Source organism: Engraulis encrasicolus, chromosome 21 (assembly GCF_034702125.1).
Source record: "Engraulis encrasicolus isolate BLACKSEA-1 chromosome 21, IST_EnEncr_1.0, whole genome shotgun sequence".
NCBI lineage: Eukaryota > Metazoa > Chordata > Actinopteri > Clupeiformes > Engraulidae > Engraulis > Engraulis encrasicolus.
Window position 1 is genome coordinate 18,062,285 of NC_085877.1, and position 14,203 is coordinate 18,076,487.

Consider the following 14,203-nt stretch of genomic DNA (forward strand, 5'->3'; position numbering starts at 1 on the left):
TCCAATAATAATCCAATAATCCAATGCATTGTCATCACCCAGACATACAGATCACTAGATGAACCAATCAAAATGTAAGAGATAAAAAGAAAGAAAACACAACTGCCATTGTAAAATACGCAACCCTAAAAGAAAAATGAAACAAACAACCAGACAGACCCCCTATCTGGTATAGAGGTCAGACCTTGTCTAACTTTTAGGTCAAACTTTCCATGGTTTGAAAGAAAGAAAAAAAATAACAGTTGTCATTTTATCAAGTGTTATAACTAAAATTATTACCCAATTGAAACAAAACAAACTCTGGGAAAATCTTGTGAAACTTATCAAATTAAAAACAAAATTCACTTAACCTAGCGATCATTTGTATTGTCTAGGTTCCTTCCATTCACATCAGCTGTGTTTCAGCTCGTTTCCATAACACTGGGCCTGTTCCTCAACGAACAAAAAAAATGATGGGGAAAACAACTTCCTTTCATGTACACTCAAGCCAGATCAATTTGAAATCAAATCAGAGCAAAAAATTATTGACTTCATGTATCGGCTACATAAAACATTTTGTAACGGAACTAAAACCTTATTGGCAATCAGTTTTCACTTTGATTGCAAGTTGACGACCGAAATGAAAAGACAGAGTTAGACAACTGTCTCTTTGTTTATAAATCAAACAAATGAAAATATAAGGATCTCAACGTCATCAAATTCAAACTTTTAAAAGCAAATAGAGAACATTGACATGTCTCATCACACACCATGTGAAGCAATGTTCACACTTACAGTATTAAACTAATGACAATGATAGATATTTAACATAACTTTAAGCTTTGGTATTGTTTATCTAGGTCGGTGTTCAGTTTTTTTTTTATTTCTTATTGTCTTTTCAGTGACAAACAGGTGGTTTAGCATACACTGTTGGAGGTTTCACTATTAAGTGTCTTTCTGTCTCTGCCACAGAAATTTGCATGTTGATAGTTTGGGCCTGCTGTGTCTGATAAGGGTTGCCTGCAGAAGACCTTGGGCTACTTAGAGAGAGACTCTGAGCCTTTTAATATCTATCCGAGCTAATGTAAACATCTACACATAGGACACTGTTATCTTTGCTTGGGCGACGTTGTCAAGCGCCTCTGTGTATTCAGAGTCTAGTTTATCAGAGTCAACATTGTGCTCCAGTCATTAAAATAAACCATTAAAATTAAAATTATTAATTCATTAAAATTAAACCAAACCCATGATCCATTGATCAATAACTCATCAAAATAGAACATAATAAGGCAAGAAATTCGATGAAATAAAACAAAGAAATAAGTCATAGTTAAACGTCAATCAAAACAAAATGACAACCTAAATTTCTAGAAATGTTCAGCACATGTGACCTAACTCTCAGACCAGGTCCAAATTAGGTTTACTCACAGCACCTTTGGGCCATCAAATAACGCCTGCGTTATTTCAAGATCTCAAACCCATTGTTCTTTTAAAAAAATAAGAACAAGGAGAAAGCTTCATCTATTCTTTAGAAGAAACAAAGACATTTTGGTACTGTAAATCATGAAAGCAAACTCTTTTGCAACTACACTACACTACCATGACAGTGCACGGGGCCTTTAGTAATACATTATGACTTGGTCATTGCCATTCTGGTAACAGCTAATTTATAATGCCGTGTCTTAAAGGCTTAAACATTAACATGTTAACTTTCAATTGAAAATAGTAAAGAAACAACATAACTCCACAACCCCGTTTTCTCCTAATCAAAAATAAATGGGTAAGAATGTGTGGAAAAACAAAAATCATGACAAAATCCTACACCTCAAAGTTGAATTTTAGAATAAAATAAAAGGCTTATTCTTATTTTAAAAATGTTGTTTCAACATGTGCACTCCCAAGCTCCAGCTAACTCTGAACACAATAGAGTACCTTCACTAAACACTCAAAAAAAAATCTTCCACTCTCAGACATATTTAGGCACTCACTCCACAGATACACACGTACACTCCACAGACACATATACAATCTTTCTCACACACACAGTGGGGTGTCCCACTAGGACAATTCATACAACCAATAGGGCCCACACAGACAGACAGACAGATATCCATATTACTTGCCTTGTATGACACAGTGTTATACAAATACAATTATTATTATTATTACTATTATTATTATTATTATTATTATTATTATATGGTAGGCTATCTGAGACATTAACTGCTCAGTGAGTAATCCAAATGGCTGTCATTTTCACACTAGTTTTGCTATTTTTGCTATTTCCTGCATTGCAGTGCGGCTAGCACCAGAGTCACAGAGGAAACGTACGGGGGTCCCTTTGACCAGAAGGGTAATTTCAGGTCTAATTTTTTTTCTTGGTACAACAATCCCTCTAAGTTTAGAACGACGTCTACCTCTTCCACATCCCCGCCCGTTTCCTCATAATCATCAAACCAGTCATCGGCCGAGGGGCCATGCCCGTACGGTCGATACTGGTGCTCTCGGTCTAGTCAGGAATTTTGGTGTTGGCCTCGACGTTGGCCGTGATAGTTTTGGTGTTCATTGTAGTGTTCCTGTTGGCCCTGCTGGCCAGGCCATAAATGTTAGGTTTGTTGTAGACAAATTTCCATTAAACCCATAGTTTTTTACCCAGTAACACAGCGGTGCTACTGCACTAGGATTTTCTCTATGCACAATTTTCCAGTCCTTGCATTGCATTTCAGCAAGGAACTTTTCACTTATTTTGCTGTTACTGCCCCCCATTTTGTCTCTATGAATTTAGTCCAACGTCACAACACCTACAGTGCCTCTATTGTTGGATACACTTTTCAACAAGATAGCGATCAACGATCGTTTGTGGTAAGATTCACTTCAACCTCACAGGTGGAATCTTCTTGCATACAGGCTTCCACAAAGACTCGCTATTTGGATCTTGTTGTATTGGTATGAAACGTATTACCGAGTGGTAATACGAATCCTTTCACGCACACTTTCTCTCAACGCAGAGAACACAGAATTTAAACTAGTTTCTCGTACTAGGGGAGTCTGCCCTCCCTTTACGTTTACCTGATAGAGTCTAGAATTGTCAGGGTTTTGTCTTCTCTTATTTTACCGTCTTTTCATTCAATCCTTTTTAAATAAAAATAAAAATGTAGGCCTACTCACGATTCTCTGGTCTTTTCAAGATTCCCGTCAACCGTCGGATCCCAGCCTGCGAGGGAGAGACCAGTCCCGGAAACGGGTCTTAGTGCTGTGGCCACAGACTTTCCTGGTTCCCTCCTCGCGTGCTGGAATCGTCGGGTATCTTGGGATCCGGTTCTGAAGGACCAAGTAAATGTTAGGTTCAAACCCTTAACATTTGTAAATATGAAACACCTGAAATGAAAGACACAGAGAATCCTTAATTAAGTTTCAAACCGGCTTGGAGAGCGGATGGGGAGAACCGTCAGCTACCATTTTCCCCACTCGTTCTAAACGATGTAATAGCCATAAGTCATATTTATTGGAGGATTTTCCCTGATAACAATTATCTCTATCCGCTAAAGGGAAAAGGGGGCGTACCCGGATAGAGATTAATTCATTCACACTCACACACACACACACACAAACACACGAACACACTAGCCAGGCTGCGCCCTCCTAGTGACGCAACACCTTCGGCGGCGCTGCAGATCGGATCTCGATTGCAAGTCTATGATAATCAGGCAACGAACACACAGTCCTTGGCCTGCCATGTGGAGATGCAACTCTGTTGTGTTTGGGCATTCCATTGTTCTGGTACAGATAAAGTCCTCGCACAGTCCAGTAATCTTCTGCAGCCTTGAACAGGAATTCTTGAATGTGAAAGGGCACATTTGTGCCAAGGCAACAGGTTTGCTCTCATAAAGAATAAAATACAGTTCCAACAGCTTCAGAACCTAAAAGCACAGAAAAGTAACTTCAACTTCACTTGTATTTACAAGAATGCAGCTGTTTTGCTATGACTATGAAGTCTGCATTGCCGATATAACACGTTTTGTGTACACTGCGGGCAAAGAGAACAGTGCAATTTTAAATAATATGTTTAGTCTTTTCATCATTCAAGGTCTTGACAAATAAGCTGACTTTGAGTTGATAGAAGCCCAATAAAAAAGTAGTGGTGTGCGTGTGATTTTCTTACTAGGTGGAACCTGCAGTTTGGTTGGAGATATCAGGAGCATGCTCTTCTCCAACTCTTCATCATCGTCAATTTCTATACAATAGAGAACAATGGTGAAAATGTGTGTTTACATACTTCAAATCAACATATTAACATATATTCAATGTTGACATATTCATTAGCACTGTCAACAAACCTGGAAGATGAGAGGCAAGTGATGCTGAGGCAGTAGCTGTCGTGAGGGGTGGTGCTGAGGCAGTAGATGTCGCAAGGGGTGTAGCTGGGGCAGTGGCTTTGGCGGTCACAGGGGTTGGGGCTGGGGCAGTGGCTCTGGCTGAAGCTGTAGTTTGTTTCCCACTTTGCTTCTTGGCAAGGTACTGCTGCAGTTCATGCATCTTCGTGTTCTTCCTGCATTCTTGCTGCAGGATGAACCCAGCATACCCATCAGCTCTGCTCTCCCACACCTCTCTCCAGGTCTTCTTTGGATGCTGGCCAAAGCCCACCAGGTTGCTGTCCTCATCACTATGCTGAGGCGGCTGGTTAGCGATGTAGTGAATCAGGTCCTGAATTTCTTCTAATGTTTTCGAATACTGGTTGTTTCTCTCCTCGGTATTAACGCCAAGACCAGGTTCTCGTACTGATGTGTTTCTTTATTGTACACCGTAGAACTGACACAAACACAGACAAACACATAACAACATTACTCATATATCCATAAACACACACACAGACTCCAATGTTAAAAATAGTAGATAAAATAAAATACAACATACCACTTTGCCGGGTTATAGACCAAGAGGAAAATGATGACTTCAACTTTCAGCTCACAGTAGAGGTGCTCCGATCACCATTTTTTGGCCCGATCACCGATACCGATCACCAAAAATCTTTATCTGCCGATCACCGATCATTGCCGATCAGAGAAATTATTTCCTATTTTTTTAATAGCCTATTAATTATCCTTATTGAATACCATTTCTGCCCATAAACCAATCAATCTTAATTTGCACATGTCGCTTTCACAATGTAGGCCTATTATTCGGCTATTATTATTATTATTATTAGTAGTAGTAGTAGTAGTAGTATAAGGCTATTATTATTAGGCTATTATTATTATTATTATTATTATTATTGTCTTTCAGCTCTTTCATTGGTAATATAGCCTACAAGTAAGTCTACAGTATTAATCAATTTATAAGTTATTGCATATAATTATTAAACTATTTAAGATTGAATTGAAACTGAAACATTGCATCAATTTATAAGTTATTGCATATAATTACTAAACTATTTAAGATTGAATTGAAGCTCAGACACCTGGATCTCAGTCTCTCGTCTTCTGCATACGAGAAAGAACCCTGTCGCTTTAAATGAGCAGCCTCGTGAGGAGAGCCCCTCCCCTCTCTGTCACTCACTGTCCACAGCTGCAGTGCTCCTCAACCGTTCTGAGTCTGAGCTCTCTCCCTCTCCCCTCACCTGTCGCCGTTTGGCGTTTCAGCGACTATCAAACTAATCGACTGACTGTCAATTACAACTTTGAAAACAATAACGTTGGCATGCTTGTGCGTGCGGACAACGTGAACTTGTCGCGTGCTGACCGAGGCAACTACACAGGTTATAACGTAAAATGGCTAACTGGCGAGAAGTAGTCTATCGCAAATTACATTGTGACTGAAACACTTGAGATTCTACATACACAAAACAAGAAAAAAAACTTCACTTGAAAGAACAGGCAACACGCACAACACAGCGTGTCTGCGAGGAAAGCTCTTTCTCATAGATTGTAGAATTCCCTGCACAGACTCATTGAGTTTCACCGTCCACTCTCCCTCTGCTACTGTTTGGTGTTGCAGCGACTACAAACTAATGACCTGGCTGTCCATTAGGCTACAACTTTAAAAACAATACCGTTGATGATTGTTTTGGAAACGTTTAGTTGTTGGTGCTGACAGGCTGTAACTCAAAATAGCGAACATGGCGAGACTGACACGTCATTCGCAAATTACAAGCGTCATGTAAACGGCGCATGGATCGGAAAATCAGATCATTGTTGATGCAGATATGAAATGGTGAAAATGAAGGAGGGAATTCCAAAAAGTTAAAGACAAGAAAGATGCCTTATTTTGGTGCAGCAGCTGTGCAGAGCCAGCACCTAGGCTGCATGCAGGCAGCGCCAGGTGTAAAGGCAAAATGGTTGCGTGAGGAATTTAATATCTCTGGATCGGTTTTTTGATCGGCATGTTTTTCCGATCACCGATCAGGCTATTTTTGGCCATTATCGGCCGATCATGATCGGCTGCCGAGCAATCGGAGCACCTCTAGCTCACAGTAAACTTGATGAAGCCTTGTGCTTCAGATACACTTGAAGTTAACTCATTGGCTGCCAGCCATTTTCATAAAAGAGTAACCCAGAGTGCCAGAGATTTTTCAGCATTTTGGGTGTTTTTTGGAGGCTCACAGAAAATTGAGTTCTGTGTCTATGTCAACACCATACCTATCAAAACACAGATTAGACGCTCATCTGTCATCAGAAAAAAACGGTGTCTCTCTACCCCTTTCCGTTCTTCCATAATCATCTGTTGAAAATAAGTGGAATTCGCCAAAATGCTGCTTTCTAGCCAAAAAGCTGAGAAAACGCCATTTGAAGTTGACCTATAATTGCAAGTGTTTTTGCTCATAATGACACCGTCCTAACAACTCCAAACCTATCAGATGCTATTACAGAGTCTCCTGTCATCTGTAGCCAGAACAAAAGATCGTTTGTATGGTCTTTTCAACCTAATAATGTACTGAAATATAATGGGGTGGGCTTGAAAACAAGAGTGTTTTGGTTTGTTGCTGGCGCGCACAATGAATCATGGTGCATGTAACTCATGTGAAATACTAAACTCACAGAAATACTGTCTCATAGTCCCTCTGTTTAGCCTGTAGTCCTCTCGTTGAGGAACAAATCACAGCTGATTTGTTTCCTCCTGTACCGTATGAACTGGGAGGCAGGCAGGCAGCACAACTTAGCTTACTGCTGCTTCTTTGGCAGAGCGGACAATTTGCAGATTGATGATTACTGTCATCATGTTTCTGCTATAGTGATCTTGTCATATATTGTTCAATGAATTTTCTTTTGATAAAGTACTGATCACATATCCAACATTTCACAAGCCGATTGGAGTGGGGAAGGCTAGCTGGTCTGAGGCTAAGTGCAATGCTTTCTCATGTGAGCTGAATCAGAGAAATTAGAACACAGGGGCTGAATGTATCTGACCAGACACAACGGCTAGCCTACTGTTCCAAGAATCTGCAACCCCCCTGTCTTTTTGATGATACAGTAAGCTGATCATACTATACAAATCCATAACCGCAACTGTAGAATGAGTAAAAATAGTTGACTTACCAAGGCTCCTTTATTTAGGCTTAGTTGTAAGTTGTTAGCGATTTCGTGCTAGCTAGCTAGCGTAGCAAACAATAGCCAAACATTCCCAACTGAGGTGACCACTAGTCCCGTGCATTTTCCTGTTAGATGATCTTTTGTAGGCATCATCCTGATGTTGTGTAGGCTGATCACATTATCCAAAATGAAACAGTTGCCACACAGATCATCTCTGGTTGAACATGGTGTATTTTGGGCAAGCTAGTTACAATGTCTACTAGCTAGATGGCAACAGGGGGGTGTATTTTGGTCATGAGAGGAAGTTTTTTTTTTGTCAGGCTTGGACACTAAAATCAGTAGAATACCTGTGTTAAAATCAGAGGGCAAGAAAGTAGACTACTGTCACAGGTGCTTTACTTTCAAAAATGATTTTGCTATGCTACTTTTGAGATTATAATAGTAAAAAGGGATGTTTTTGTCTTGACATTTCCTCTTGATGTGAGCTAATGCCCTGCCCTGACTGTTCCTAAGGACACTTCTGCCACCTACAGGAATAGTTAGAACATGACTAGAGGCGTGAAATTAATACACAACATAGGTCAGACCGTCCTCAAGGCGTGGCTGTAAAAAAACGCAATTATCGGCGAACGACGTCGAAGGCAGGGGGCGTCACTATTCGAAATGACGTCATTCGACGGCTAAGGCAGCCAATGAGTTAAGTTGCGGGAGCTCAAAACAAACGCTACCCTTTCTCCATGCCAAAAACATCAACGCTAGTAGTAGCCTTCATTCATTAACCTTGAAAAGGAAGTGACATCATCATCTACAATGCATCGTGGGAGTTTGAGTGCATTTCACATTCAATGTACAATCTTTCTCCATAATAAAACATAATTTTAATAGTCATAATCGTCATACAAAATGTGCAATATTTTCAAGTACAAAATATAAATAAAACATCTTTATTTGTGCAAACATGAAATGTGCAAAAAGAAAAATCCTGCCAGCCTTTATGGCTGCAGCCACACTCCCACCATCACACAACGTGAGATAATGGAACCGCAGAGGTAAGTTCACACGATCAACACACACACACCCACACACACACTACACATAAGCATGAAAGCTAGGTAATGAATTAATCACCTTGATTAAACTAATACCTTATTCTGACTCAAGTAAAGAGACTATTTTGTGTATGGGCCTTTCTAGATACACAGGTTTAGTGGTGCGTACACCTTTATCATTCAATGTCGCGTCACTGACTAAAAGTTTGATCTTTCTGACCCGGCCGTCTGACCCTGGAAAGACTTCAACGACCTTAGCCAGCTTCCAATGGTTTCGTGGGGCTAGGTCATCTTGCAGTAAAACAATCTCATTCACTTTTGTGTTCCGGCGGTTCTTGTACCTGAACTACAGGAGGTAGCAGCGTGAAAGAAGGCTTTTTTAATTGGGCTTGCAAGGGAACTGAGGAGTAGGCAGCAGGATCCCATGTGGTGCCTACAGTAGCATGAATGCTCTGTGTGTGCTGCGGGACTGATGCAGCGTGTTCTTGCAGGTCTTCCTCAGTATAAATTTTAAGTCTGGCCTGTGCAGCATTGTGTCTTTTCAACTCCTCTAAACGTTCCACCTCCTTTTTCTTTTCCTCCAACTTTCTTTTTCTAGCCGCACTTTCTGTTACAAATACAGCCGTTTCCCTTGCCCTTTCTGCCTCCATTTCACGTTCCTTTGCCTCTCGCTGTGCAGTTATCTTCTTCTCCTCTGCTTCCAGTTCTCTGATCTCTTCTTCACATTCATGCTGGGTTTTCATAATTTTAAGAACCTCATGTGTTGCTGCCACCTCGGCTGCAGCTTGTTGCTGCTTTTCCTGTGTAGGCTTGATGGACACACGGCTAGAAACTCTGGAGGTTGGGCACAATCGCAGAGAGCGGACACTGGACTCTGTGGGGTCGAACACAGAATCAGCCTCAGGCCAGGGTATGTCATCTGGGTTACCTGTAGACACTGATAAAACACAGGGCCTTTTCCCTTGCAGCCTTAGTTATAGCACAGCAGCAGTCATTCCTTCTCCTCAGTTCATGGTCAGGTACTGAAATGGCTCCGATTCTTTCATAGGTGGTATTTAAATCATTTTGTTGGACATTAATAGCAGCAATAATTTCCACAATAAAGTCTGAGTCTTCTTGGCCCTTAATTGCTCTCTTTAATCCGTTAATATGATATTTCCACCGTTTATACATGCGATCAAATGTCTTTAGCAAGTCTTTCAGTTTGGCCTCTTGTAATTGTTTTCCTTTTTCTGAAAGAACACGTGGACGCTGGCTCCTCCTAAGTGGCTCCTCTGTCTCCTCCTCTGTGGCGTCGCCGCCCTCCTCTTTAGGTTCGGGAGCCTCTGTGTTTTCTGCTTGAATGTCATCTTTAGTTACAACTTTTCTAGAATCGTCTTGGTCAGGAAGGTCTCCATTTTGTGTGTTTTGTATTGTTATTTCCCTTGAGTGTGACATTTTATCTTGTTGTTATGCTACTTAATGAAATAAAGTAATTTGAAAGAAACGCCTATATTGTTGCATAAATAGGCCTATGTAGCACCAGTAAGCTTCAATACGATTTTAAATGGTATAAACTGTAGACTTATTAAGTGTAGCCTAGAGGTCCAGACCAATAACTGCACTCATTTGCAAAGGCAACACCCAAACATCACTCAGAGGATTAGATGAAGCAAAAAACAAAACAAAAACAACACGTCAAAAGGTTCAAGGAAATCAGTGCAAACATGCATAAATGGCTACAATGTGCAATAGGCCACAACACATTAATTTAAGAATCCAAGCAAACGAAGTTCTGTACAAATATAGCAATGTAGAATTGTGCAAACAGCAATTTCAACCTGTGCAAACTTCACGTGATAACTTTCAAGTGCTGGTTTAAGCATCAGCTTACTCTTCAAAACAGTTCGATGAATGGAAACGTTCATAAATCCTTTAAACTCCGCGGGTAGAAGACGATGACAGTTCTGAGGGCAAGTCACACACACTGTGCAACTTCAAAGGCACCACCAACCTTAAGCGTTTCCTTGCTTGCCTTGCTGTGTGCTCCTTGTTTTGGGCCCGCACCGAAATCCACGCAGTCGAGTTGTGGAACTACTCCGTCTTTCTTTCCGAACTCCTTTGCCGGACGAAACGCATTCAGGGTCGGCGACTTCTCGTCCTTTGTTCCGTTCGCCACGACTTCCACCACAGCGTTTCAGCTCGGCTGCTTCTCGTCCTTCAGTCCTCGCGTTCACCGTAGTGTTCTACTGTTTCTCCCCTCGGTATTAACGCCAAGACCAGGTTCTCGTACTGATGTGTTTCTTTATTGTACACCGTAGAACTGACACAAACACAGACAAACACATAACGTTGGGTTACGGATGTAACCTTGGTTCTGTGAAGGAAAGAAAGGCTGCCAGACGGCTAGCCCAAGGGGCTGGAATATAATCCGCGCATGCGCGAGTTCTGAGGTACACTTATATCAAAACTTCATCACGTGAGTATGCCGCGCTACTGTACACAGTATATAAGTCCCAGCGCGGCATACTTCGTCCTCATAAAAATCCTGAACGCGAAGTCCAGAGCGACGACGAAGTCTGGCAGCCTTTCTTTCCTTCACAGAACCAAGGTTACATCCGTAACCCAACGTTCTGTTTCACTCAAGAAAGGCTGCCAGACGGCTAGCCCAAGGGGCTGGAATATGTATGCCCAAACGTCGCGGCGGACAACCATACGACAATTTAATAAAGACACTGGACAATGCAAGAGTCAAAGACTCTTATTGAATGTCCACATGCCAACAGGGCTAGAGTGACTGGTTAACAGAACTCAAGTTAAACACAGTCGAATATGTGACCATCTGTCACAAGCTTAGAACCGAATTCCCAAAGGATGTGGGAGATAACATGTTGAGGTTATAGAACCTTGTTAAGATCGACGGTGAAGCCCAGCAGGCCACCGGGGCAACCTCTTGTAAAAGGACTCCCTTCAGGAGCGACCATGAGGTGGCTCAGAGTTAGGAGGGCGGTAGGAGTCCAACACAATCGCCTGGTTGAGATTCTGTGTTGAAAGAATCTTCGGCATAAAGTCTGTATTAGGGCGTAGGACCACACCAGTGCCTTCTGGCTGAACATGGAAGCAGTCAGGATGAGTGGACAGCGCACGTAGCTCTCCAATACCCTTCGCTGAGGTGATGGCGAGAAGAAAAATCGCCTTCTGAGACAGCCATTTTAGGTTGATACTCCCAACGGGCTCGAATGGGGGCTTCGCCAGAGCACTGAGGACAATGTGGAACTGCCATGGCGGCACAGATTGAAGCCTCCTTGGGCGCAGTCTTGAGCTCCTCTCATGAATTGGATAGACAGAGGATTAGCTCCGAGCGTTTTGCCATCTACTCGCTTATGGCAGGCGGATATTGCAGAGAGAAAAACCTTTAGCTTTGAAGGGGACTTGCCTTCACCAAGTTTCTTTTGCAAGAATTCCAGGACTGAAGCTAGAGGGCAGGACCGGGGGCACTCATGCCACTGTTCGCACCATGCTTTGAAGGCTGCCCATCTTTAAGAGTACACAGCTCTTGTCGATGGGGCCCTAGCACACTGCAAGGTTCTTGTAACTGAGAATAACAACCCCCGAGCGAGGAGGGTGTCCCTTCTAACGGCCAGACCCACAAATTTAGGGCGGCTGGTGTCAGGTGCCACAACTCTCCCCTTGCGCAATGGGAGTTGCCATGGGGTACTCGAGAGGAGGGTCTGAATCTCTGCAAACCATGGCACCTGGGGGCGAAATGGAGCCATTAAGACAACTCTCAGGTTCTCCTTCCTGGTCTTCTCCAGGAATCATGGAGAGAGGGGGGAAGATCGTCCACCCCCAGTGGTGCGTCGTCTTGGTTTAAGGAAAACCCAGAGTGGACAGTGGGTCGACTCCCTTGAGGCGAAAAGATTGCTGTGTGCCTTCCCAAAATTAACCCAGATCAGATGCATTGTTTCCGGGTGCAATCGCCATTCACTTGGGTGTGGCTTACCCCTTGACAGCAGGTATGCTGCTGTGTTCAGAGTGCCCGGCAGGTGCACTGCTCTGATCGAGTGGAGTCGAGTGCCTGCTTAGAGGAGGAGTTCCCGGGCCATGTTGCGTAACGCCTGGGACCTCAGGCCTCCCTGGCGGTCACATATGCTATGGCCGACATGTTGTCTGTTCGAATTAAGACACTCTTGTTCTGGAGTACTGGCAAAAAGTGCCGGAGGGCAAGATATATCAGTCTCAACTCAAGAATATTTATGTGGACAGTTTTCCAACACTCCTCTGGCTCCTACATCATTCAAGACTGCCCTCCAGCCTGACAGCGATGCGTCTGTGGTCAGAACTTTGCGCTGGAAGATTCTGCCTAGTCGTACACCTCTGCACAAATTCTGGGGTATGGCCCACTATTGGAGGGCCCATAGGCACACAGGTGGCAGAGGGACAGATTTTCCCCTGTCCAGTACTGGGTGTACTTGGGCAGGTACCACTTTGCACTGGACCCATATCTAGAAGGCCAAGGCGTACCACCTAGCATGCAGCAGCCATGAGGCCCAGCAGCCACTGACACTGGTGAGCATGCACATTCCTCCGTCCCATGAACTGTGACCGGCATTGTTTCAGGGCAATAACCTCCTGATCCGAGAGACATGCCACCATCGTCAGAGTCCAGTTTCACTCCAAGGAAGGTGATTTGTTGTGAGGGAGGCAGTTGGCTCTTGTCTGAATTGAGAGACAGGCCCAACATTTGTAAGTATTCCATTACCATTGCTGTGTCCTGCCCTGCCTGCTGACTCTACTGGGAACATTTTAACCAGTCGTAATTGAGATAGATAATTGACTCTGACGCCCCTCTGACACAGCAGGCTCAAGGCTGTGTCCATGTATTTTGTGAATGGGATAGGCCGAAGGGAAGGACGTTGAACTCGAAAGTTCTGTCCTCCAACGCAATCGGAGAAACTGGCGATGAGCAGGGTGGACTGCAATGTGGAAATAGGCACCTCTGAAGCCTATACTCGTGAACCAATCCCCGCACTGAATCGATTGACAGATTTGGGTCAGTGACAGCATTTGAAATGCAACGGGCGTAAATACTGGTTTAGTGGCCTTAGGTCCAGTATTGCACGGAATCCACCATCTAGTTTCGGAACTAGGAAGTAGCTCAAATAAAAGCCACTCCGCCGTTCGTTGCGACTTAACTCCCTTATTGCTCCTTTCCTTAACAGAGTATTTATCTCCTCTGTAAGGCCAGCTGCCACTCTGGGTCTGGCTGATGAGAAACAAGAACACCCTTGAACATGGGTGGGCGGCGCCTGAACTGTAGCCGGTAACCAAACCTTACCGTTGAAACAACCCAAGAACTGGGAGAACACATTTCCCACACCTCCAATTGAGTGTGGGAGAAAACGTGCGGCAGGGCCACCTTCCCCACAAGAGCTGTAGGAGGGAGGACGAGAGCAGCAATAGTCATCCATCGCGAAATAGTTGCCAAAAACCAACGTTATCTGCTCCGTGGATGTTGGCAAACTGTGCCCACTGTCGCATAGGGGTAGCCGCCCCTGGTTGCTCCCACACAGTCGTAATTTCCCTGACAAAGTCCGGGGGAAGAGGTCTGAGCTCAAATCAGAATGATGGGGAGATGTTAAGCCATCTATGTATCCAGCATCAAGGTTA